This window comes from Mesocricetus auratus, unplaced genomic scaffold (assembly GCF_017639785.1).
Source record: "Mesocricetus auratus isolate SY011 unplaced genomic scaffold, BCM_Maur_2.0 Super-Scaffold_100008, whole genome shotgun sequence".
Classification (NCBI taxonomy): Eukaryota; Metazoa; Chordata; class Mammalia; order Rodentia; family Cricetidae; genus Mesocricetus; species Mesocricetus auratus.
The window spans coordinates 18733054-18760204 of record NW_024429192.1 but is presented as its reverse complement, the minus strand read 5'-3'; the positions used below and the strand labels follow the sequence as shown (position 1 = coordinate 18760204).

The following is a 27151-nucleotide window of genomic DNA, read 5'->3' as shown; positions in this document are numbered from 1 at the left end:
AACTTCATTTTATGAGTGATGAAACATGAAAAGACAAAGTTGGCAAGGAAGACAGAAAAAAGATGAACTACTCTTTTACTGGGAGAGATGGCGACCAGTAGGTGGGTCAAGGGAAGATGGCAGAGAAGGGACAAGGAAGATGACACAAGGTAACATCTATGAATAGAAAGTATACGCCAAGCACACCTCTACAGTTTGCTTGATGATATCACAGCAGTTGATAATCGGACTCAAAGCAATCATGTCCTGCAGAGTGTTAGGTGTTGTGGGAAATTCTTTACTGAAAAGATAAGGATAAACATCTATTCTCTCTAGACTGGGTACCATTGACAAAAATTATCCTACCAAAGCATAGTTTGGTGAGTTTAACTAGAGAGTAGGAAACTTAAAGGTGGTTACACCATGGAAGAAAGAAATCCTTCCCCAGCAACTGTTAGTTGTTTATGTGTTAGCAGGGACATTGCTGTGTAGTATGAGTCCCTCCTGCTGGATGATGGGAACAGGTTTAATATTGTGCAGGTCTGGGACTTCGAATCTCACTTCTCGAGAGGGCAACAGCCATGTCATGCTCAGAGGGCAGAGCTCCAGTGGCTCCAGTTTAAACTTATTAATCTAACACACAATGAAACAATCACTCAGGGGCATGGTGCCATGTTTTGAGGAAAACAGTATGCCACAGAAAACAGTGGGTGTAAACATGACAAAGAAAGTTATAGGCTAGACTACAGGACACAAAAGATGGAACTAGTGTCACGTGGCCAGAAGTGCTCCCAGTGTCTTGGATACATGGGACAAATACAGGAGCTCTCAGTGATTGTGCCAGGAGGCTAGAGTGTTAGGAGTGTGTTTTAGGATAGAGCTGTGCTGAGATGAACCCTTTAAGAGCACTGCTTTTGATGTAGAATCATAGTAGTATGCCACACTTTGGTATAAATACTCAACACAGTGTTTCTATTTTGGTATCGGTTCAGCTCCAACTAACTACAACTGTAAACCAGAGAGTGACTCAAGCAGACAGTGAAAAGTGTACTCTTCCTTTGAAAGTAGCCTATAGGGTTTCTTCTAGGATTCTACCCTTGACCCACATTCCATTTGTTAAAAACATTTGAGTGTAACTCTAAAACATCACCTTTGAGGAATAGTGGTCAAAGTGCTGTTCCCTTCATCCCTGGAGTGGTCTGGACCCTGTCGACATTCTTGTTTCTGATCTGGGACTTAAAGTGGCTCGGAACAAACTGATTAAGCCCCAGTTTTGCTTAACACTTCAAACATTCTTTCAAAGTAGGATATAGAATGTTGTTGGCCTAAATTGTTTTAATTTACATATATCTAAATGCAAATTCTAGGATTAGATTTTACAGAAAAGCCATAGCTGTCCTACTTGTAACAAACATGTGCAGTATAAAAATGTCTGCATGGAAATAAAGCATGAACTAAGCCAGATGGACAGTGAAGTGATATAACTAATAGGAATTTAAATAAAGTAATTGGTTTTGTGATTCTGTAAGTAACAAAATGAGAATCACAGGAAACTTGAAAATGCTCAGGGAAGCTACCCACAATTCTTGCATCTGAAAACAACTGCTGAGGCTTGTCCCTGTCTTTTGTCTTTGTGGAAAGTTGCATTCCTTTTGCCTTTAAATCTCATGAAATTTCATACCGACCAGCAGGAGGGAACTCTCTGTCTCTACTAGCATCAATAGTGGATAGAAGCAGAGTAGAAGGAATGTCTTCCAAAAAGTTTCATGGGATCTTTTGCAATTTAGAACATTCTAGAAAGGGAGGGTTTTTTGTTTGTTTTTGGTTTTTGTTTGTTTATTTTTTTTGCAATCGAGAACATTCCAGAAAGGGAGAGGGCTTGTTTGTTGTTATTTTTTTCCCATCATGCCACATTGGCTAGGGTTAGGGCTAGTATCCAGCTTTTCACTGCTGGTTATATGGATCTTAAGTGGGTTCCCCGGCCAGTTGTTAATCACTCACATTTAGAGAAATAGTGTGAGGGTGTGCTGATGCTCATGTGTCTCCTCCTAAACTTGTCACCGTGAATATGCTAACTGGTTTCCCTGAGCCAAGGAACCGAAGATCCAGTCCCAGCCACCCTTCCTTAATGGAGGAAGCTCCCTTACCTCTCACTAGCTCTGTTCCCTTCTCCCCTCCCCCATTCTTCTCAGCGATCTCCACCTCAATCCAGTACAACCATTGCCTGGCCACTTACTTCTGTCCCAAGGCCTCTCAGAAAACTTCATTTAGATCAAAGAACTGAAAGAACTGGGTAAGCTTCTTGAAATAGTAAGAAAAATTACCTCATGGCAGTCAGAACCAAAATAAATGAATTTCTTAAGAAAACTTTCAAGCACACAAACTTCATATACTTAGGGTTACACTCAGTATGCACTTCTCAATGTGGTATCTTATTTACATTATGACTAAGCAATTTTTAATGTTATTGAAGTCTCTAACAAACACAATTAAGACCTGAATAGTGTTTTATCCCAGTGAGAATCTATGTACATAATGAAGGAATACAGCTTGACATTGAAATCTAGAGAAAACTCCACAGACCTAGAGTGTCTACATTCTAATCCCAGCTCTGTACTGGGTCTACAGTTCCTCATATTTAAAATGGGACAATTCACTGCCTGTCTTCACAGTGTTGTCAAAATTAAATGATCCCACACATATAAACCTCTGAGGTGAACAGCAAGCTAGACGAGGGCTGTTATTTTAGGACAAGGCCATGTGATGCCATTGAGATTCTGTGCCCTTGGTTTAGTTGTTTACCTTTCCTGAAGTCAGTCCTCCCGCCCACAAAATTAAAATGTGATATATTTTTAGAGTGGTCATTCCAATCAGGTAAAATACCAGAAGTGAACCCCCAACACCATTCCTGACATACATTTTTGTGTTCACTGTGTCCAAGTACACTGTGACTTACCTTTTCACACTGCTTATTTCCTTGAGGACTTAACTCAAGTTTGCTTTGTTTTGTTTTGCTTTTTTTTTTATTAAATACGTCTTCATTGATTGAAGGCATAGCTCACAATGAATTAATACGACTCAAAGTGTTTATAAAATACACTGGAAGAAGCGCACTAAAGTGGATGCAGAAAATATTCACAGAAAGTGGGATGGGCAGAGTGAAGAGGGGTTCCTTCCTTTTCTATACTTAATGTTTGCAGTGAGAAAGTCAGTGTCATTTTCACTTTTTTTTTTGCAGTTCTTTTTTATTTTTTTATTATTTATTTTTAAGTTTAAATTTAGATTAGAAACAAGGTTGCTTCACATGTCAATTCCAAGTCCCTCTCCATTTCCCTCCCCTCCTCCCGTGCCCTCCCACCAACACCCCCCCCAATATCCCCTTGTTTCCCCAGGGAGGGTGAGGCCCTCCATGGGGTTATCCATAGTCTGTCATTTCATCCAGGGCAGGCCCCAGAGCCTCCCCCAAAAGTTCAGGGTGAGAGTTCATCTCACATTGTTGGATGGGAGTTCAAAGTCCATGTGTATACTCGGGATGAATACTAATCTACTGCCCAAGAACATACGTGCTAGATGTTTCCAGAAGTCTCCTCATTACTTTTACATTCCCATCCAAATAAATACATAGCTACCAAAATCAGTTTTCTCTTTTTTTGTTGTTTTTGTTTTTGTTTTTTGAGACAGGGTTTCACTGTGTAGCTTTGGAGTCTCTCCTGGCACTCACTCTGTAGACCAGGCTGGCCTCAAACTCACAGAGAGCTGCCTGCCTCTGCCTCCCAACGCCCAGCTAGTCAGCTTTCCTTAACTTAAATTAACCCATCTTCTTTCCTTTTTTTTTTTTTTGGTTTCCCTGTATTGTTTTGGAGGCTGTCCTGGAACTCGCTCTGTAGACCAGGCTGGCTTTGAACTCACAGAGATCCACCTACCTCTGCCTCCCGAGTGTTGGGATTAAAGGCGTGTGCCACCAACGCCTGGCTCCCATGTTCTTTTTCCTCTGGGCGTTTATCTTTCTTCTGTATGCCTTGCTTCTTCCTCTGTGGCTGTCTGGGTGGCTGATGTCTTCCTCCTTCTCCTTGTTCTCCTGCTCTTCCTTCCTTTTCCCCCTTTCTCCTATTTACACTCTCTGCCCGTCAGCCCTGCCTGTCCTTGCTCCTGCCTCGCTATTGGCTGCTCAGCTCTTTACTAAGCAATCAGTGTTTTAAACAAGCGAACAATCACAGCATCACAGAGTTAAAACAAATGCAGTGTAAACAAAAGTCACACACCTTAAAATAATATTCTACACAGGATTGCATGAAGCTAAGAAGCGTCTCTGCCAGAAAGGCAGTAATTAGTCAAGCGAGAGGAAACCTTTGTGAACTCTGCAACTGACAACAGGACAGAGGACTGATATCTCACATGTGTAAAGAATACAGAGGAAAATACATATCCTCAACCTAAGGTACCCAATCAATATAAACTGATGAAAGAAAAGGTTCCCAGAAGAGGAAGGACTATATGTAAATGTACAGAAACATGTTCACCATCCACACCCATTAGTGAAATGTAAATAAGGACAGTCCTGAGGTTTCATCCAACTCCTGTGGGAGTAGCTATTACCACGAAGACAGCAACAGACGCAGTCAAGGAAGCAGGATAAAGAAGGCTTCCACTCTGCTGAAACTGTAAATTAGTTCTACCACTATGCAAACCAGTGTGGAGGTCGCTAAGAAACCTGAAAACACAAGTACCGTCTGAGCCAGATAGCCATGACATGCCTGCAGAGACAGATGAAAGTATGCCAACATACTAGAGGGACATTCACATTTGGAATTGTATGGCCTTGCCATTTACAACAACCAAACTACAGAATCAGCCTAAGTGTCCATCAGCTGAAGAATGGATAAAGAAAATTTGACAAATATACATACACACATGGGCATATATACACATGTATACACACATGTATATATGTGCTGTGCATGTGTGTGCCAAATTCTACATATATGTATATGTTATGTGTGTACATATACATAGAGTCATAAAGAATGAAATCACATATTTTGCAGGAAATATATGTAATTAGAGATAATATTAAACAAAACAATTCATGCTTAAATAAAATAATGCATACTTTCATTTCTGAATACTTAGTTTTACATAGATATTTCAAGCCTTGGGTAAGCGTGGGACACAGAAATGAAACTGTAGAATGAATGCTGTTAATTGGAAGAGGAGTGGAAGAAAGTGGAGGGGACTTGAATATAGTCAAAGTAAATGATATACTTGCATGAAGACGTTGCATGACTCCTCACACTATGTACAGGGAGTACACGCTAAAACCATTATATTTTTTAAAAACCGTCAGTGTTGAAGCAAAGAGGTGAAAAAGTTTCTTTGTGCTCTTATGCTTGCCTGGGTCTTGGGACCAGCATAAGCGCAGGTGAACCTGGTGAGGGAAATGATTGGTGACTCTGCAGTGCCTCAAGGGCGCGTTAAACCATGCAAAAGTGTCTTCGTAGCATGTGCTCACAAATGAGGACACTTTGCCGACACCAGGACCGGAAGGTCTTATCTTCCATTCCACTTATGAGATCACATGAAGATACTCTTTCTACTGATGGGTATGGTTTTCTCCTGCTGTCGTCCTCCCGCTAAGACTACCTGGGCATGCAGTCTGTGTCTTCTGCCTTTTGTAGCTCCGCCCATTCTGAGGAGGCCCTGCCTCATGGCTGTAGGTGTATTTTCCCCTGCGATATGACACTTGGGACATACACAGGTCCCAGTGAAAGGAGACAGCTCCAGGTACAGAGAAAACCCATGTCCTTGGGCATTGCATCTGTGAAATACTGCTTGTCAGAGAAAATATTAGAAAATAGCCCAAGTTCCATAATGTCAAATCACAAAGGAAGGTAAAGCCTCATTGCTTGCCAAAGCGAGGAAAGCCCATTGTGAGGTTCAAATCTCGGTGCTGCCATTTACCAGCAGTTTGACATTGACTATGCCGTTTATTCTAGAAGAATTCATTCATTCATTCATTCACTAATTCATTCATTCATTTCTTTTTTTCTTCCTTGTTTTGAAACAGGGTTTCTCTGTGTAACAACCCTGACTGCCCTAGAATTCACTTTGTAGACCAGGCTGGCCTCCTCAGATTAAAGCCGTGTGTCACCACTGCTCATCTGACTCTGGATTTCTTAATCTATCAAGCAAGGATAAAATATCCTCCCTCAGGGTCTCCAGGTATAGTTCAGTGATAAAATACTTGCCCTGCTCAAATGCGGGCTGGAGTTGTATCCCTGACACAGACGAACGAGCTTTGGAGGGAGAATCATGGTGTAAGGAGATTTGCACATGGAAGGCCTGCAGTACTGGCGTGTGCAATTTTGAGAGGCATCCAAGTACATTCAGAAGGTACGGATTCCTCCACCCCAGCTTCTGAGCACCCTCATGCCTGCTGAATGCCAATGATTTAATTAAAAAAATCGAAGTGATTATTGTCACAAACACTACCGTTTACTGAACATGTTTAAAAGGTTTACTTTTTGATTTCAAATAGGTCAACCTAGTAAGACACTGCTTCATGCCTCCCTGGGATTGCTGTATTCAAATATGAGTGCAGCTATCATGGAAGGCAGCATTATATTTCCTCGGAATGTAAAACAGAGAAGAACCTTATGACCCATCAATTATGCCTCCTGCATACATGGTAAAAATAATTGAAAACAAAGCTAAGTAGATATTTGTATGCCAGTGCTTAGAGAATAATAGTCACTATAGAGCAAAACCTGAAAACCTAAGATCTATATACAAATGGATAGATAAAATGATTCTATGCTCAGTTCAACATTGAACTACTTGATCACAAAATGAGATGAAGCTTTGATGTGTGATACAATCTGGATCCTCCTTGAAGACATCAAGTGAACTTAGCCAGACACTAGGTGAGTAAATGTTATATAATTCAAGTGACACAAAGTCTCTAGAACAGGCAGATTCATAGACTCAGAAAGCACATTAGAAATTATTAGAAGACAAGGAAGACAGAAAGTTATTGCTTAAAGGGCAGACAGCTTCTGTTCTGGGTGGTGCAAAGTTTTAGACACTTCCACTGCATTCTATGAATGCAATAACTGCTGTTGACTTGGACATTTAAGAACAGCCGGGGCTGGGGCTGGGGCTGGTTCAATAGATTGAGTGCTTTGCTTGCCCTACAAGCATGAAGGTCTGAGTGTAGAAATCCAGAACACATGAGGGAGGGGATCTGGGTGCCGCGGCATGTGCCTACAATCCCAGAGCTGGGGTGATTCAGATAGAGAGCCCTGGGTCTCTCTGACCAGCTAGACTAATCTGTCAGTAAGCTCCAAGTTCAGTAACAGAGTTTGTCTCAAACACTAATGTGGGAAGTAAATGAAGAAAACAAACTACATCAACTACTGGTGCATAGGCATGTACACACACACACACACACACATGTAAACACATATATGCACAAACATACAAATGAAAGAGTAGCTAAAGTGGCATTTTATTACAATTTTATTACATGTATTTCACCACAATAAAAGTGTTTTACAAGACAAGTAAACATTTGGCCTCTAATTAAAAACACCATTTGAACAGGTTACACATTTCCATATTTAAAAGCAAAACAGCATACATTGCAAGGTTAGTTACTGCTCTCTCCACATACAACTCTTGGAATTATTTTCTCACAAATCTTATCAAGTCGTTTTATGCAAGTAGCAAAAGAATAGTAAATATGAATTCTTATTTCTGTTTTTTTATATGTATATGTTAACTTGCACGCATGGTCCCATGTTTTCCTTTTTATATTGAAATAGATGTCCTAGAAATTGGTAAAGAATGTAGAGCTGTTCCTTTCTCTTTTCCTGTCGTAGTGTATGTTACTGTGTAGATGCTGCCATAGTGAATGCTACTGCGTAGATATGTCATAATTATTTTAATTACACCTTTAGTGACAAAATTTAATGGAATGATTTTGTGTTTACAAAGTTCTCCAATAGGTGCATGTATGTATTTTCATTCGTGTGTACAATGTTTACAGTAGGTTTAATCCCCCAGATTAGGTTTGCAGAAATCAAAGAGCAGTCACACACTCCACTAGGTTGTGGAGTGTCTATTTGCTCAAAGTTTTAGCAAGAGACTATGGGAGGTTTTGTTTTGCTAATATCATTATGAAGAGATATTACTGGCTGCCCTTTCCATTGAAATTGTCCTTATTGTAAGAGTAGTTGAGCATAGTTTCGTTAGTTTAAATGTCACTCATAGTGCCTTTCCTATTGATGCAAAAGCGTCCACAATTTAAAGAATTTAGAGACATGGGCAGTTAACAGCAGTGTGTCAGACTGAGCGTTTGGTGATAATATAATCAAGAAGCAGAGTTTAACTTTGCCACCTCTATTCTTTTGTCCACAGACTGGGCCCTTGTATCTTCTCAGGACTAAGACCACTTCTTACTATGAGGTAGCACCTGCTCTGGTTGGGAGCATGAAGGAGATGTGGGGAGAAGGCAGTGTACCCTGAGCTTGCTGGATCACAATTAGCCTGAAAAGTGGACTCTGGGTCAGTCTTCTCAAAGCCACAACATATATCGTCTTACCAACCTTTCTTGAGTTTCCTGCAAGCCAGCTGTGAAAAGTCTAAGAAAGGATCACCTGAGCTTGCAAACATAACACTCTACAGCTCTACCCTTCCTTACCAGGAGGAGGGGCCCACAAAACTGTTCAATCATTCCTTCAGAGATGCAAATAAATAACAAGAATGCCACACAAATAGCACGAGTTGGCTGTGGGAGTAAGCTGTCACTTCCAGGAGAGTGATGTGGCTTTCTCTCCAAGGGGACAACAAATGATCGCATGCCAAAGATGGCAGAATTCAGGCAGGTGGGCTTTGCCATCAAGCTGCCTGCCTGCAGGTGCTCTTCTCAGATTGGTTGTCACATTTGCAAAAGGCAGAAGGAAAGAGGCAGAAGTTTGCTTATTCTATTGAATCGTAGACAAAAACGAATAGTTTTTTTTTCCTCCCATGACAAACTGGAATTAGCCCCAGAGCAGCTTGATATACTGCCAGCCAGTGGTCTAACCCTGTCTGAGCATGACATGCATTTCTACTGAAGTTGCCAGGCTCAGAGGCCAAAAGGAAAAAGAATGGGGGTTTGCTAAGACTGCTGGAAGAGATCTTCCCCACATCCATCCTGGTGTGTCACCGTGAGTGTCCAGGGAACTCGGGACAGAGAGGAAAACAAAGAGTTATTCTTGAGGCCAGAAATGACTGCTGCTAAGAAGAAATATCTGAGGGACATGATAGATGCACGATGCCTCTGATCAACTGAGCCCCCATCAGCATTTCCAAGTTTTTAACCAAGAAATATTGATTTATGTTTATTGTGCTTTATGGCACTTTAGAGCAATTTATAACACTTACATTAGAGAATGGATGGGCCTGGAGAGCAGCCAATATGGGCCTGGAAAAAGATGAAGTGCTGTCAGGAATGGTAACTTCTTGTACCAGGTGCATTTTCTTGCTTTTGTGTTTTATCTCAACTATTTAACATGAAACAAGAAAATGAATATTGATTTTCTTAGACAAACAAGAAGTGACATAAGTTGAGCAAAGCTAAAGGAGTTTTTAAAGCCCATGTCAGTACCTACATTTTCTACCATTCCAATCTAGCAGCCTAAATAGAACGCTTCTCTACACGCTTATCCACAAAAACACACAAGCAATTACATAAAATGAGGGAAGTGAACAGAACTGTTAAAATGTTAGTTTGTATTTTATATTAATGCTTTCATGAAAAGCAAATGCAGCAAAAACCATGGGTCTCTGTAAAGAGAGTCATTTCCTAATATGTACTGATAAACAGGACAGACTTCAAAGAGACATGCTGGATTATATATCAAAACCAAACAATTTGAAGTTAAAATCATTTGGGCTGAAATGTTTCTTCCAGGAGTTCATGCATAATCCTCCTTACCTTCCGTGGGAGGAGGAAAAAAGAAAAAGAGCTCATGACAGCTGATTGGGCCATGGTGGTGGCACAGAGTGGTTGCAGGTGCTCAGGGAAGCCAAGTTTTGTTTAAAAACATCTCTTCTGGAACTGGAGATAGCTTAGTGGTTAGGAGCACTAGTTGCTCTTCTAGAGGACTCTGGTTTGATTCCCGTCACCCACATGGCAGCTCATAACTGATGTAAATCCTATTCCAAGGAGCTCTGATGCCCTCTTTTGATCTACCAGGGTATTGTATGCATATGGTGAATAGCTACGTGAGCAGACAACTATCCATACAGACTACAAATGAAACAGAAAAAAAGAAAAGAAGGAATGATAGGGAGAGAGAGAGAAAGAGAGAGACCAATAAAAAAGAAATATCTTTCCTGACATCTCAAGAGTCTAGCATAGTCTTGAGCTTAAGAAACATTAAAGAAGTTCAAGTAGAAATGTAAAGCTACCAGAGGATATAAGGCTAGGTTGTGAAGTAGAGGAGCCAGAGAGCTGGGAATAACAGACCCAAGAGCAAAGTCTGAGGGTGTGTGCAAATACTGGAGGTGACTCCTATATTCGAAGTTTGATTTCTTGATCTCTGCACTACAACAGGACACAGCTCAATAGTCATTTCTTTCACTGGATGGATTCATTCAGCAGTAAGTAGGACAGACAGTTTGTGGGGCTGGAGCAAACACACTGGCCAGGTTTCCAAACCTGGACAGATTAACGTAGCTCCTGCTTTTGGACTTCTAAGTCACCCAACAGACATTAAATTACCTGGAACCCAGAATTGACATCTTGAGTCTGCTACTTTGTGTTTTTGAGGGTGGAGGGTGATATAAGAGGTCAAATGTGCAGTTGATAGTTGCTAGTTAAGCTGAAAAACCAGGGAGTTGGCTTTTCTGTGTGATGAGTCCTCAAGATCAATGCTAAGAAAGAGTTTCTTACCTTTGTCATAGTCAGGCTTGGTGTCTCTATTACACATGTTACAAAGACCAGGACTCTTTCAATTATTAACACAATTAAATGTCAGGGTGTGACATGTGTGGTTAGTACATAGAAAATCCTTTTCTTTCTCAGGGAAGTTGTTGCAATCATTCAAGTAAGAAAAAAAGTAAAAGAACAAGTTAATTGTCATTATCAATGGAGTTCTCATATGACTCTTATGTAATCATATCCTGTAACCATGCCATCGTATGGACCAGGCAAAACATGGCTCAGGAACTCTACTTGAGTTCTTGAAAACGCATTGACTTGGCTTGTTTCTGGGGTGAAAGTCTTGTTTGGGTCTGGAAGTTTCCTAAGGCTGGGTTCTTGAGAAAGCTGAAGGTTTTGTCTAGACAAATGATGTTCTCCCTGAACCTAAGGCACCTTGATGGGGGTAGAACAGCAGGAAGAAGACGACATTTAGAGCTGTTAAGAGATGTCTGTGTGTCTGCCTTCCATTCCATGCCCTTCTAGACCCAGACAAGGTTGTAGGTGGCCCGAATATCCAATAAGGGATTTTTGAGTAGAGTAAGAAGTTATTGTACCCTCAAATTGTGTCTTGTCCAGTTGATGTAAGAAAGTGGGGGAGAGAGAAGAGAAAGGAAGGATAATGATTTCTGCCACTGCACTGACAACCAGATGTGGAGAAATCACAACCAATATCATATTGCCCCAGCGTGTGCAAGCTGGGCAGGGTCCAAAGGCAACTCATCGAGTCTGGCAGCCTAGGCCAAGGGCCTTGGGGAAGAAAACCTGCTGGGACACAGAAAGACTTGTTTGTAGTGGAAGCATGCCTCCTGCATATGGCTGAAGGTAAGAGATGACTTTGGCTTGTCCATAGACAAAACATCTGGCAGATGGAGAAAAATCCCAACACAGCACAAGTGCAGGAAGTGATGGTTGCTGCCAATGAGTCTGAAGGAGAGATTTCAGGGCTTCCATGAGTTCTTTAGAGCAGAAAGGGCCTGCTGAGGTGATCAGGAACCTGTCAGAGATATTGTAAGAAGTCACAGCAACAAGAGGGGGCTGTGTCCTTTCATCACCAAGGACAATTTCAGTTCTTTTTCTGCACATGTTGATTTCTCACACTATTGTTAGAAATAAAACAAACAAACAAAACAGTGCTTAGGATCTGGAAGGTAGTTCAACCAGTAGAGTGCTTACTGGTACAAGCAACAGGACCTGAGTTCAAACCCCACATCCCATGTAAAAAAAGCAACAGCTGGCATACCTGTGATCTCAGTTTTGGGAAGATGTAGTTGGGTGGATCCCTGAGACTCCCTGGTCAACCAATCTAGCCAAATGGGCAAAGCTCACATTAGTGAGGGAATGTGTTTCAAAAAATAAGATGGAAGCCAGTTCAGCTATCTCAGTTGACAGAGCATGAGACTCTTAATTTCAGGGTTGTGGGTTCATGCCCCATGTTGGGCACCAGATATTGCTTGGGGATCAAGATTCACTAGACTCAGTACAGCCTAAGTGAAGTTTATTCAGAGAGAGTGCACTTACAAAAAAAGCAGGTAACTGCCACAGGTTCCAGTTCCGAGGATCCACCCAGGCTGTCCTCTGTGACCCAACTAGAAGCAAAAGAGCATACTGGGGTCGGAACACCAGATCTTGTCCTACCTGTGACCACACCCAAATGGGCGTGGTCAGTGCTACAGGTGTGTGTGGGGGTGAATATCTCACTACAATAGTATGTAGTTCCTGAGGAATTACATCCAGGATTGACCTCTGGCCTCCATTCACATGCACACATGTGCAAGTAAGTGTACCTATACATGTGTACCTGTGTACATTTACATGTTCACACACATACACACACACTATGCTTAACTTAAGCTAGTTAATTCTCTGTCTTATTAGGACACAGTTTCTAGGCAGAGTCCACAATACCATTTGTTTCATTTTGTTGTCATTTTGTATACAGAAATTTGATTTCCATAAGACCTCAATTTGTATCAAAGAATGCCAATCTCTAGCTTCTTTGCCAAAAAGAACCTTGCCAAATTGAGATCAGTTTTGAAAAACCAAAGAAAAATGAATGTGTCTTAAAGGTTTAATTGTATTATTTCCCTCTTTATCTTTTGATGACTTTGACAGATGGGACTCTCACAATATACTCATTGTTCAGCTGGAAACCCCATGAAGTTGTAACCTGAACCCCTTGTCCCTGAGGCCATTTGATGGCCTTCATCCAATGGTATCTGTGGACCCCAGTGGAGAGGTAGGTAAAGAGTTATTAAGTCATTTGAAATTGCTTTCAGCACACTGCAAAGTGGTTGGGCCATTTCAGGCCATAGCAGGATGGCAGAATGCCCAACTGCCTACGTCAAGCAGTGTTTATAAATTAGAAATTACCAGCCTTTAGGTTCCTTGCTGATCAGTCAGAGTCCCTAGAAGACTGTGCAGACATGCCTGGGGCAGAAATGTTATTGGACCAAACAAAGCGTAGCTCTTGGTTAATCAGTCATGATTTGTCTACCTGGTGGTGTTATTGGAGGAGATTTGGAAGTGGTTGTCTCTTCAATTGCAGTACAATGTGGCTAATTATTCTAACTAAAAGCAGCCATTAAAACAGTTCTTTGGTTATTTTTTGGTGAACCACAGAAACTAACACTAAACTTAAAAAGAAACAGATAGTCCCTTACGATGCTTTTAATTCACCTAGTTAAAAGGGGGTTACTGAGCAATTAGTGTGTGCACGTGAGCGTCCTCCTTTGTTTAATGCACTTAAGACTACATTAAACTCTACAGGTCATTCATAGATTTAATCTTTACAACAACTCTGGGGAGGAAGTAACGACTAATGATCCCATTTTACAGTTGAAGAAACTGAGCGTATTATATTTCTTGTCATGACAAAACACTTGACAGAGGGGCTTAAGGGAAGAAGGTTTATTGTGATTCACTGTTTGAGTGACTACAGTCCACCACCTGGTTGGGGAAGAGACAGAACAGGAGGATTGTGAGGAATCTGATCACAGTGTGTCCACAGCCAGGGAGGCAGAGACGTGAATGCTGGTTCTTGGCCTTCATTTTATTCAGACTGGGACCCTATCCCAGGACTCCCACATTCCCAGCTGTTCAGGTAAACCTCTCTGGATGCCCTTGGACATGTCCAAGTTGGGTCTTGTAGGTGATTTTTAGATCCAACAAGGTTGACGATCAAGATTACGCCTCACACTGGGGTTCAGAAACCAGTGTATGTCTCCAGGGGCTTTATGGACACATGAAAACAGTACACAGAATTCATGCCTTCCTGTTAGCTATGGTCACAGCTACCTCAGGCGTCGGGCTTCTGAGAATCTCTTTTGATTAGGCTCTGCCAATTACTCCAAGGCCTTTATTCTTTTAAGTTTCCAGAAGAACTCTTATTTTAAAAGAATCATTAGTCACCAGCTGCCTTCCAGCCTCAAGCCAGCCAGTGTCACTCCTGACTGCACCCAAACTTACAACCCAGGCTGAGGTCAGGCCACCTCTGCCATCAGCTCTCTGTTTCCTGCCCTCTTAGAAGCTCTGACTTCTCTGTTTAGTTCACAGACTGGTGGTGAGCTAAGGGTCATTGCTTTGGGACATCTGGAAGACTTGGTATGATAAAGGAAGGGATTAAACAGTTTGAGTAAAAAAAATATGCCTTCACAGAAGTAGTAAAATAAACATGGTCATTGACATATGTTACTTCTCTCCCTAAACCCAATAAAAACAAAAAAATGAAAGAGGCAGACAAAAAGGGGGAGGCGTTGTCACATGAGTGGTAATTCGCCCAACTTGCTGTCTTCCAGTAACTCGGCCACCTCACAGGCAGCAGCAGAGCACAAGTCTCTGAACAGGTTCTAGGCCTGGATGTACCAGGCAGCTCAGAGGGAGGAAGTGAATGACCCAGATGGGTTGAATGAACTACTGCAGACATGAGGTATAGCATCAATGCTTCTCTCATACACAGCATGTCTGTTCTCCATCTCTGGCTCTGGGAGAGACAAGGTTACCATCAAGACTGCCGTACCATGAAGATCTGGATAGGAGGGTACCAGAAACTCTGACTGTGAACAGTAAAAGAAACTACTATGGAAAATGAAGCCTTGGGAGATCACTGGCATTCTAAATGGTGAGAGTCCTGAGTCACCCCTTGTCCTTCTCCTAGAGGATGCAGGTCTGGGGCTGCTGGATAAATATCCCAGTTGGCAGGAGACAGGAGAATCAGATTTATTGTCCCTAGAGAAGTATGTGCTGCCACTACCCTCACCCTTAGCTAACCATTTACCTGTCAGGCTTTCAATATGAAGTAGAGTGATAACCAGTTACTTAAGAAAATTATCACCATTACAAATGGAATCCAATGCATGGAGGAAATCCCTTAAAAGGGAACAAGATAAAAGGGAGAAAGGATTTAAATTTCACTATTATTATTTCTCTACTTAATATGAATCAAGTAGAGAAAAGGTGGCATTTTAAAAAATAAGACTTGAAGATGATTTGAGACAATTATTGAGAGAAAGGATGACTAGGAAAGGAAATTTAAAATAAGTCATTAAATGGGTGAGAAAATTGGACACTCCTGAATATACATAAATAGAAAGGAGGGACTACATAAATGGAGCAAATAGAGACAGAAGGGTAAGAAATATTAGGAAATGATAAAGAAAATTTCATAGAACTCCACCTATAAGGTCTAAGATGGTTCCTGCTTGTTGGGAGAACCTAGTCAATATTTGGAGCACAAATTCTAAATTATTCATTTGCAGGCATGGCAGTGAATGAAAAGGAAACACAGAGACAAACAGTACCATGAAAGTTTGCCAAGAAGGAACTGCATAGACCATGATTTGAGACTTCCCACCAAACTCTAGGAGCTACAATTCAATAGATAAAGTGTTTAAATCTCTTAAGGGAAAGAGGTACTAACATAGACTCTACACCAAACCAAATTAGCAATCAGTTATGAGAGCAAACTAAAGACATGTTCAGACACTAACAACAATGTCAAAATAGTCATTCATCTCTGCCTGCTCCCTCTCATTCCTGGACACATTATTTTTCTGGGAAAATGCTGTGTGTGAGTTCCAAACCAAGACAAGCAATTCAGGAAGTTAGGGCCCATGGCCAGAGAAACTAAAGGAATTCCCAAGGTAAAGATCAAGAAAGGCCCATAAGAACTTCTGAGAGATAACCAAACAACTAGTCCAGATCAGAATGAGAAAACAGAGTTCAAGGAGGAGACTCATCAACAAATGACACCAAAACATAAAACTAGTATGTTAGACTACATAGGGACTTAATCATACAAGGAAAGGGAAAGAATAGAGAAGAGAAATGGGTGGGGAGTCGGAATGTAACATATTAGGAAAACAACCAATAAACATCTAGAGTATTAGGATTTTTCTAAGGATGAAATCATGACCATATCAGGGCAATGGGCAAGATGTCAAGATGGAGAGGAAAGGCCAGAATTAGCGCTATTTAAACCAAGGAGGATGATGGTGACGGGGAGGGGTCTTGTAGACAGGAGGCACGGAGAAGAGAACAGAATTCACAGACATGTGTAAGGTCTCTGAGAACACAGAGAATAACGTCTTCACATGAAACAGGAGAATAGCCTCAAGAAGATTTAATCTTTTTTTTCAAGCACGGCAATGGTGTAAAGTTGAAATCTTCCTGTTTTCTTTTAAAATAAAATTATGTAAAACAAAACTCACCAGGGTTTGATATACCCCAAGAGTTCTGTAAACACAGCCTACATCTAAGTTCAACTGTCTCATCAATCCCTGGAGGAATTGTCTGTCCCTTAATACCCCTATTTTCAAACCCTTCAAGACTAGGTGCACTATGCTATGCATATGGGATTTTGAGTTCTACAATGTAGCCTACACAATCTGTCATGTTGCGTGATAGTCTTCTTCCATTCAATATAGAGTATTCAAGATTTAACCCTGGCATAGCGTGTGTATTTTTAACTATTATTATCTTATGTAAATACGCCTTGGTATTGTTTTTCCCAGGCCATCAACATTCAGATTATTTCTACTTGGGGGTACTATGTACAGTGTGACAGAAGTTTATGAATGGGCATCTATTTATGTTTTCCTTGAGAATAAATGTAGAAGTGGAATTCCTGAGTTGCAGTGGAGTTAGTTTTGTGAGGAAGCCCCCAATTATTTTATGAAATGACTGTAGAAGTATCTAAAACATTCCACAGACTCGCTGCCACTGGTTACTTTTCTTTCCTTCCATGTTTTCCTTTTGTTTTTAAGATTGTGTTTTGTTCGTGTGATGGTCACCTTAGTACATAAGAATGTGTTTCTCATTATGGCTTCAGTGACAATTCCACTAACAACTAGCCATGCTCAATAGTTTTTCTTCTATGCTAATCGTCCATTTTAGATTGGAAAAAAATCTATTCCAATTCTTTGCTCATTCTTAAATTCAGCTATTTTTTTCTTGAGTTGTGGGAAGTTTGTGTAGTCTGGGTGTCAGTGACTCACAGATGTATGGTTCACAAATATCATCTGATTTCTCTCTTATCTCTTTAAACTCTTGAGAGTCTTATTTGTAGCAGAAAATTTTTATTTGTGACATTATTCAAAGTATCTGGTGTTTCTTTTGTTGCTTATTCCTCTGATGTTCCAGCATCTTCTAAGGACATTCTATGCCAAACAAAAGTAGCTTTGACATATATAAATTTATATTAAAAGAGTAATAGTGGTGGTGTGATCACAATGTGAAGTGTGTTATGCTCAAGCTGACACTTTCATGCGAGTCACGATCCCCATCCTGCACGGTTTGGTTAACATCACATGTGCTTCACATGTGGATGGGACATCTGTTTCCCTTGAATGCTCTCTCTTTAAGGATGGCACTCTCCCAAGTCCTCTCATTGTATTTGCTCATCACTGGCATTCCCTTCTTAGCCCTGCCCAGTGGTGTGATCAATTGTAAAGCTGAGGAAATGGAATTTATGAAGTTATGACTTGAGCAACTACTATGTACCAGGAGGAGGTCTGCACGCCCTGTGTGCATTCTCCCAACACATTACAACATCACGTGGAAGTATTCATCCTATTTTAGCAGGCCGAGAAGCTCAGGCTCCTAAAGCATAACTGATTTCCCAGGTTCACGCAAGCAGTTCTTGTGAACTTGTGCTTGAACCCATATCTGACCCCAGTGCCAGGAAACATCTGGGGCCATTTACTACACTGATAATGTGTCAGCAACCAAGTGATTATTTTATTTATTTGTTTGTTTAACTAATTTAAAAATCAGCTTACAAAGTAGTCAGTTTCTTTATAACACTTCCATATACACTTTGTTTTTATTGTTCCCCAAGTCCCATCTTCTCTCCTACCTCCTCACCCTGTTTCCATTTCCCTGATGCATCCAGAACGTCTCCTTGCACTTCAATAGCCATAAATTTTATCTTCCCCATCACCTCCCCTAAAATCCTCCCTTGTCTCCCATCTCGTGGTCCTCTTTGTGGTGTCATGGCCCTTATCCACTTTCCTATTACTTAGAAATACACACACTGAGCTGTTATAAGCAACAATTCGTACAGTGTCTCTTTGAGCCAGGGTTACCTTGTTTAATTTGTGTTCCCATTCCACCCGTTTCCTAGGTGGTCATTTTAAGAGGATAGTAGCGATTTACCATTCCTGAGTTATATTGCTCTAGTCACAAAGTCTGTGTCTAATCATTCAAGTGAAAAATCATATTTCATGTGTAATACAGTAATATTAATGAGCAAGCATGTCAGGAAACACACTGGGGAGCTGTAATGGAGGTAAGATGAATGTTACCTTTAGAGAGAGGTCCATGTGTTCGGTTGATGCTTTGAATTAAATGCAGGGCTTCATACCTGCTTCAACATCATTCTGCTGTTAAGTATAACATCTGTCTACTAATAAGGACTTCTAATCAGAGGGCTTCACCACACAGATTCTTATCATAGTATTCACATAGATAATTAAGTACATATTGACAAGATGGGTCAGGAAGAGTATGCTGACAACTAGAAACATTCTTCTAGAGCTAAAATTTACCAGTAAAAGAAGATTTTATGCTAATGCTATTTATTTTTGAAAATATAATGGTGTATGAATCACGGCATATAAAAATGTAAAACACAAGCCATGAATCTTAGAGGTTGAGAATATGATTGTATCAGTGTCAAAGCAAAGAAAAAAGCTATCTCTAGGAGGCCAATCAAATGAGATGGAGAAAGCCATTTTTCTCAAGGTAGTGTTATCCTCTTATGTCAAAATGATGAATTCACAATATTGTCAAGTAATAAAAAAATTCAACCTAGATTGCCCATAAGCAATAAGAGACACAATACTGTTTTGTACTAATTATATCCTGCATGTACCACACCTAATCTAATGTAAACTTCACAGTGACCCTGAAGATAATAATTATTCCAAGTTTTTTGTATCTGTGGAGGTTTGCTATGTTTCCAATTATGTGATCAATTTTAGAGAAGGTTCCATGTGGTGCTGAGAATGTTTGGATGCAATGTTCTATAGATGTCTGTTAAACCCAGTTGGGTCATAACTTCTATTAGTTCTTTTGTTTCTTTGTTAAGTTTCTGTCTGGAGGTCCTGTCTAGTGGTGAAAGCAGAGTGCTGAAGTCTCCTAATACTAGTGTGTGAGATTTTATGTGCGATTTGAGCTTTAGTAATGTTTCTTTCATGAATGTGGGTGCCTTTGTATTTGGGACACAGATGTTCAGAATTGAGACTTCATCTTGATATACTTTTCCTTTGATGAATATGAAATGTCCTTCTTCATCTCTTTTGATTGATTTTAATTGGAAGTCTAATTTGTTAGATATTAGGATTACTACATCAGCTTGTTTCTTGGGTCCATTTGATTGGAAAATCTTTTCCCAACCATTTACTCTGAGGTAATGTCTGTCTTTGATGCTGAGATGTGTTTCTTGTATGCAGCAGAAGGATGGGTTCTGTCTTCGTATCCATTCTGCTACTCTGTGTCTTTTTAGAGGCAAGTTGAGACCGTTGACATTGAGGGATATTAATGACCATTGATTGATGATTCTTGTTTGTTTTATATTTATTGGTAGTGGTGTTATTATGTGTAAGTTCTCCTCTTTTTCTTTTGGTGTTTGGTAAAGTGGGATTATCTATTGCCTATGTCTTTGTGAGTGTAGTTATCTTCATTGGGTCAAAGTGTTCCTTCCAGCACTTTCTGGAGGGCTGGATTCATGGATATGTATTGTTTAAATCTGGCTTTGTAGTGGAATATTTTGTTTTCTCCATCTATGGTAATTGAAAGCTTTGCTGGATACAGTAGTCTGGGCTGGCATCCATCTTCTGGCTTTCATAGTTTCCATTGAGAAGTTGGGTGTAATTCGGATAGGTCTGCCTTTATGTGTTACTTGGCCATTTTCTTTAGCTGCTCTTAATATTTTCCCTTTATTTTGTAGGTTTTATGTTTTGATTATTATGTGGTGAGGAGACTTCTTTTTCTGGTCCAGTCTATTTGGTGTTCTGTAAGATTCTTGTATTTTCATAGGAATATCCTTCTTTAGGTTAGGGAAGTTATCTTTTATGATTTTGTTGAATATGTTTTCTTTATCTTTAAGCTGTATTTCTTTGCCTTCTTCTATACATATTATTCTCAGGTTTGGCTTCTTTATGGTATCCCATATTTCCTGGATATTTTGTGTTAGGGAATTGTTGGATTTAAGATTTTCTTTGGTTGATGACTGTATATCCTCTAATGAGTCTTCAACACCTGAGATTCTCTCTTCTATCTCTTGTATTCTATTGGTTATACTTGCATCTGTAGTTCCTGATCATTTACCCAGCTTTTCTATTTCCAGCATCCCCTCATTCTGTGTTTTCTTTATTGTTTCTATTTCAGCTTTCAATCCCTCAACTGTTTGAGTTGTTTCCTTCAGTTGTTTTGTTGTTTTTTTCTTGGTAGTCTTTAGATTCTTTAAGATATTTGTTTATTTCTTGAATTTTTTGGTTGGTCTTTTCCTCCATTTCATGTATTTTTTGTTTGTTTTTTTCTTCTATTTCTTTAAGGGATTTCCTCATTTCCTCTTTGAGGGTCTCTATCATCTTCATAAAACTATTTTTAATGTCTGTCTCATCTGTTTCATCTATGTTATGGTTTTCAGGTCTTGCTGGACTAGGTCTCTAGATTCTCATGGAGTCATATTGGTCTTTCTTTATTATCTTTTTTATTACTTTAATTTTAAATAGCTTGTTTCACATGTCAATCCCAGTTCCCTCTCCCTCCACTCCTCCTGCACTCCCCACCATCCCCCCTAGCCTCCCACCCTATCCCCACTTCCTTCCACATAGAGGATATCTAGAGTCTGACATTTCACTCAGGGCAGGGTCCAGGCACTCCCCTAAGAGTCCAGGCTGAGAGAGTATCCCTCTTTGTGTTATGGACACACAAAGTCCATTTGTATGCCACAGATAAACACTGATCTACTACCCAGGTTCCCATAGGTTGTTTAGTGGCCCTATTATATACAGATGATGAAGTGGCTGAGAAAGAAATCAGAGAAACATCACCCTTTACAGTAGCCATAAAAAGCATCAAATATCTGGGGATAATGTTAACCAAAGAAGTGAAAGATCTGTATATCAAGAACGTTGAGTCTTTAAAGAAAGAAATCAAAGAGGATACCAGAAAATTCTCCATGCTCTTGGATTGGTAGGATAAACATAATAAAAATGGCAATCTTGCCAAAAGCAGTCTACAGATTCAATGCAATCTCTATCAAAATTCTGGCACAATTCTTCACAGACCTTGAAAGAACAATAATCAACTTTATATGGAAAAACAAAAGGCCCAGGATAGCCAAAACAGCCCTATACAATAAAGGAACTGCAGGAGGCATCAACATCCCTGGCTTCAAGGTCTATTATAGAGCTATAATCATGAGAACAGCTTGGTATCGGCACAAAAGTAGACAGGTAGACCAATGGAACCAAACTGAAAACCCTGATTTTAACCAACACACCTAAGAACACTTGATTTTTGACAAAGAAGTTAAAATTATACAATGGAAAAAAGAAATCATATTCAACAAATGGCACTGGCTTAACTGGGTATTGGCATGCAGAAGACTGCAGATAGACCCATGTCTACCGCCTTACACAAAACTTAAGTCCAAATGGATCAAAGACCTCAACATATATCCAACCACACTGAACCTATTAGAAGAGAAACTGGGAGATAGTCTTCAACGAGTTGGTACAGGAGACTGCTTTCTGAACATAACACCAGTAGCACAGACACTGAGATCGGCAATTAACAAATAGGACCTCCTGAAACTAAGAAGCTTCTGTAAGGCAAAGGATGCAGTCAACAAGACAAAAAAGGCAGTCCACATCTGACAGAGGGATGATCTCCAAAATTTACAAAGAACTCAAGAAGCAAGTCTCCAAGACACCAAAGGATCTTATTAAAAGGTGGTGTACAGAACTAAGCAGAGAATTCTCAACAGAGGAGGCTAAAATGGCCAAGAGACACTTAAGAAAGTGCTCAACATCCTTAGCCATCAGGGGAATGCAAATCAAAACAACTTTGAGATACCATCTTACTCTGTCAGAATGGCTAAAATCAAAAACACCGAAGACAATTTATGCTGGAGAGGATGTGGAGAGAGGGGAACACTCCTCCACTGTTGGTGGGAGTGCCAACTTGTACACCCACTTTGGAAATTAGTATGGAGATTCCTCAGGAAAATGGGAATCAATCTACCACAAGACTCAGCAATTCCACTCTTAGGCATATATCCAAAAGATGCACATTCATACAACCAGGACATCTGCTCTAGTATGTTCATAGCGGCATTATTTGTAATAGCCAGAACTTGGAAGCAACCTAGATGTCCCTCAACTGAAGAGTGGATAGAGAAAAGGTGGTACATTTACACAATGGACTATTACTCAGCAGAAAAAACAATGGAAGCTTGAAATTTGTAGGCAAATGGATGGCACTAGAAGAAACCATCCTAAGTAAGGTAACCCAATTACATATTGGTCTTTCTATTGCTGAGTGTGTTATTATTCTGTCTTCTTCTAATCTCTTCTTCCAGTAAGTGCAGGTGGGGTCTTTCTGTCTTCACTGGTCTCCTTTCATGATGCTGAAGCTGGGCATGCTGGAGGGCAGGGTCTGCAAGGACTGCCATATTTCTTGTGTGGGTTGGTCCTCTCAATGCCAGGAGGGTGTCCCTGGAAGATTGAGGGAGTGGGTGATGGGCAGGGGCGGGGTCCCAGGAGGACCCAAGCTCACCTGAAGCTGGGCATGCTGGGGGTGGGGTCTGGAAGGCGAAGATAATAATTATTATCCCCTGAATACAGATATGAAAACTGGGCTTCAGGATGATTGCCTACATTGTCCCACTTTCAGAGCTTGAAAGGTGACAAAGTAAGTTCAAGTTGAGTCCTGTCTCATTGCCCATGCTTCTTCACTAGGCTATTTTGAATGCTTGTAGTTCTTCATCTCCTGCTCTCCACTTTAAATACTGGCTCAAGCTGCCTCTAGATGCAAATATGATGTGCTAAAATTTTGAATGCCATCTTAGAGCCTTCATCCCGTAGCTGATGAAACAGGCACCCACAGTTAAGCATGGAGCCATACTCCTGGAGTCCAGTTGTAGAAAGGGAGGAGGGGTGAGTAAAGGAGTCAAGACTGTGCTGGAAAAACCTGCAGAACCAGCTGACCTGACCTAGTGAGAGCACACGGACCCCAGTTGTAAAGCTGGGGAACCAGCATTGGATGTAACCATGCCTCTGAATGTGCGTGCCAGTTAGAGGGTCTGAGCAGTCTATGGGAACTATAACAGTGGAACCAGTGTTTATCTCTATTGCACAAAGGGACTTCGAGAGCTCATTCCCTAAGGAGGGATATTATTCTAGCCCAGATACATGGAGGAGGGCCTAGGCCCTTCCCCCAAATGATGTGACAGACTTTGATGATGCCCCATGAAAGGCCTCACCATCTTTGGGGAGTGGATGGGGGACTTGGGGAGTTGGTAGGGGCATGGGAGGATGGGTGGGAGAGGGAATGGAGGGATTGACATGTAAAATAATTGTTTATCAATAAAAAAAGGAAAAAATGCTGAATACTTAGTGTTTTCGGTTCCTGAAGCTGTGAAGAGACACCATGACCATGGCAACTCTTATAAAATATTTCCTTAAGGCGACTAGCCTACGGTTTCAGAGGTTCAGTTCATTATCATCATGGCAGGGAGCACAGCAGCGTGCAGGCAGATGTGGTTCTGGAGCAGTAGCTGACAGTCCTACATCTTGCAGGTAAGAAGAAGTTGACTGAAATTCTGGGTGGTGTCCTGAGCATAGGAAAACCTCAAAGCCCACCCCTACAGTATCACACTTCCTCCAACAAGGCCATACCAACTCCAACAAAGCCACACCTCCTAATAGTGCCATTCCCTGTGAGATTATGGGGTCAATTGCATTCAAACTACCACACTTACCTTGAGGAAGAATCAGTTTATCAAAAATAGCATTTGGGGCTGATACTAGTATAGTCACTCAAAGTTGGTCCTCCCTTACACAGTAAGCATTGGCACTGTCCTAAGGTCCATGCTCTGATTGCCAGTGCTTCCTAAGAAGACCATTACATCCTGGGTTCCTTAGGAAGCCATGTTACATCTCTTGTGATATCTTGTGTTACAAGAGAATCTGACCTTTTCCTGAAGTTGTCTAGGATATGCCTACCGAGGTCTAGTGTCCTTTTTGTGTCATCATTCTCAGTTCTATGGCTACTAAACATAAAACAGTGTGTGATCTTGATTGTCACCTCTATAGGATGTATCATCACCATGGAAACAAATCTCCAGGATGTCTGCGGGGTGGAGTGTAGATTGAGCTAAAGGAGATAAGAAGACCCACATTAATTATGGGCAGAATGTTCTTTGTCATTGGGGTCCTAGATTGGATTTATAAAGGGAAACTAGCTAGACTTTAAAGTTCATCTCTTCCTGCTTCTTGGTTGCAGATTCAATGTGAAGCACTGGTTTAGACTCCCAGCCTGCCCCGTGCCTTCCCTGCCTTGATGGACTGTATCTCCTCTAGCTGTAAGCTGGAATAAACTTTTCTTCCCTTACTTTGTCTTTCATTGGGCACTTGGTCCCAGCAATGAGAAAAGTACATAAAGAATATGAGAACATTTGTAAACCCCCCAAAATCAAATTATTTTGTTAATCTTTGAAAAAGCTCTTTTTTTTGTATTATAGATGCATGTACGGTGACATAAAACCAAACCACAGATTCATTAAGATTTCACTATGTGAAGCCTTAGGGAGACACAGTAGTGTGGTTCTGTCATGCCAGCTTGTGAAAAGCAGAAACTGGAGGATCAGGAGTTCAAAGACAGCAAAGGGTACATAACAAGATGAAGGCTAACTTGAGCTACATGAGACCTTGTCTGGGAAAAAAAAGAAAAATTCAAATCTGGGAGTAATTTAGCATTTCAGTTTGCAAATTTGTGACTGCAAATGTATTACCTCACTCATAGAACTGAACACTTAACCTCTTCCTCCAGAGTCCCAAATAGGAACTCACAATGACAGGAAGTGAACCAGAGACTATTTTGATCACCCTGCTTCCTGATGACCTCCAGAAGAATCTCTTGAGATTTCCATATTTAGGTTCTTCCCTTCCCAAACATCTATGTAACTGTTTTCCTGATCTATTTGTTTTCTGGCTGTGTTTCTCTATACAACATCATCAAATGAGGTTTTGGAAAACAGGCCACCTCGCACCTTGTATTCCTCAGGTCTCTCCTGTCACAGCTTGCATCAGCCCTCTGTCATCGATAAGCAAGGAAGAAGCTGACCTGTAATTATCCAAGCTAGTCAAAGCGTGAACCACCTTTGAAGGCAGCTCTGAGCAGTGGCTTACCTGTCAATGAGCCTTTTGCTCCTTTTGTCACCTTTTGCCCATCAGGATGCAGGTGTCATGAAGACAGAGGGACCCCTGTTGAGACAGGCAGTGACCTACAGCTTAGTCAGCTCAAAGGGATGTTTGACTGCAGGCTGTGGGCTTACCACCTACAGCAGAAGCTAGATAGAGTCTGTCTTATCCATGTAGGTGACATTGGAGCACATGTCCAAGCAAACACCTTACTTTTCTTGTCTTTTCCTTACCATATACTAGTTGATGCCAAATGAAGCTTCTCCTTGCAGAAGTTAATTGTGATGCAAATATTTCCGAGAATAACATTTTACATTGTTACCCGCTACTAAATTCTGGATGCAACAGATGATATCGTCAGTGAATTAGGCATTCCTTGCTGTGACAAAACTAACAACTTAAACCATTTATTTTGGCTGATAGCTTCAGAGACTTCAGTCCACAGTCTCTGACTTCACTGGAGTTTCATGATGAGGGAGTATGAACCAGATGCCATTCAGGAAGCAAAGAGAGTAAGACAGAGGTGGGCCAGAGTGAGAGAGAGAGAGGCCACTACTTCCTCCAGCTAGGCTCTAGAACCTAAAGTTTGTATAACCTCCTGAAGTAACACTACTAGCTAGGGACCGCACCTTCACTTCATGAACCTTTGAAAAGGCAATTCATATATAAACACTAATTTTTTTGAGTAAAGATTTTTTAAAAATCATCTACACAGAACCAAAGTATGATGCAATAACCACATACCTTTCATTTGAGAAGAGGCCAAAGCCGCAGGATGTAGGACACCAAAGCAGAACTTCCCAGCTATGATGCTACTTTCTTGGCACTCTTTCCTGGTCCTTACTCTTGTCCAATGACACTGGGGATTACAGAGACTTTGCGAGCATAGACTAAGGATTTCTCTTTTGTATGCAGAATGGAACCCACACCCTGAAAGCACTGTTTGGGCGTCAACTTCAAACAGAATCTATTCCCTGTGGTGTTGGGAGTGAACTCACTGCTGTGCCTGTGTGGAGTGTGAGAAGTAATGTCTTACCAGTGTGGGAGAAACAACAGCAGGAGCTCTGCAAATCTTTAAATTAGACTCCGTCACCACTCAGGTGGGGAAAATGAATCCCACTTGCTAGATTCCCCCAGTGGCTGTGGAACTTGAAAGAAGGTGCACTGAATGAACAGTGAGTTATTATTTAGTGACTGACAGACATTTATTTTGGAGATCCCTTTATATGCTTAAAATATTGAAGAATCAATATGACTGAATTGTAGCCAATGTCAGTGG

At 40.8% G+C, this 27151-nt stretch overlaps 1 long non-coding RNA gene across 1 annotated transcript; it reads left to right on the top strand.

Moving 5' to 3' along the window:
* The first annotated feature begins 10327 nt into the window (after nucleotides 1-10327).
* Nucleotides 10328-16978, top strand: LOC121141915. The gene is made up of 3 exons (XR_005878866.1): nucleotides 10328-13181; nucleotides 14901-15062; nucleotides 15700-16978. It is a non-coding gene; the product is annotated as an uncharacterized LOC121141915 (long non-coding RNA).
* Nucleotides 16979-27151: the final 10173 nt, after the last annotated feature.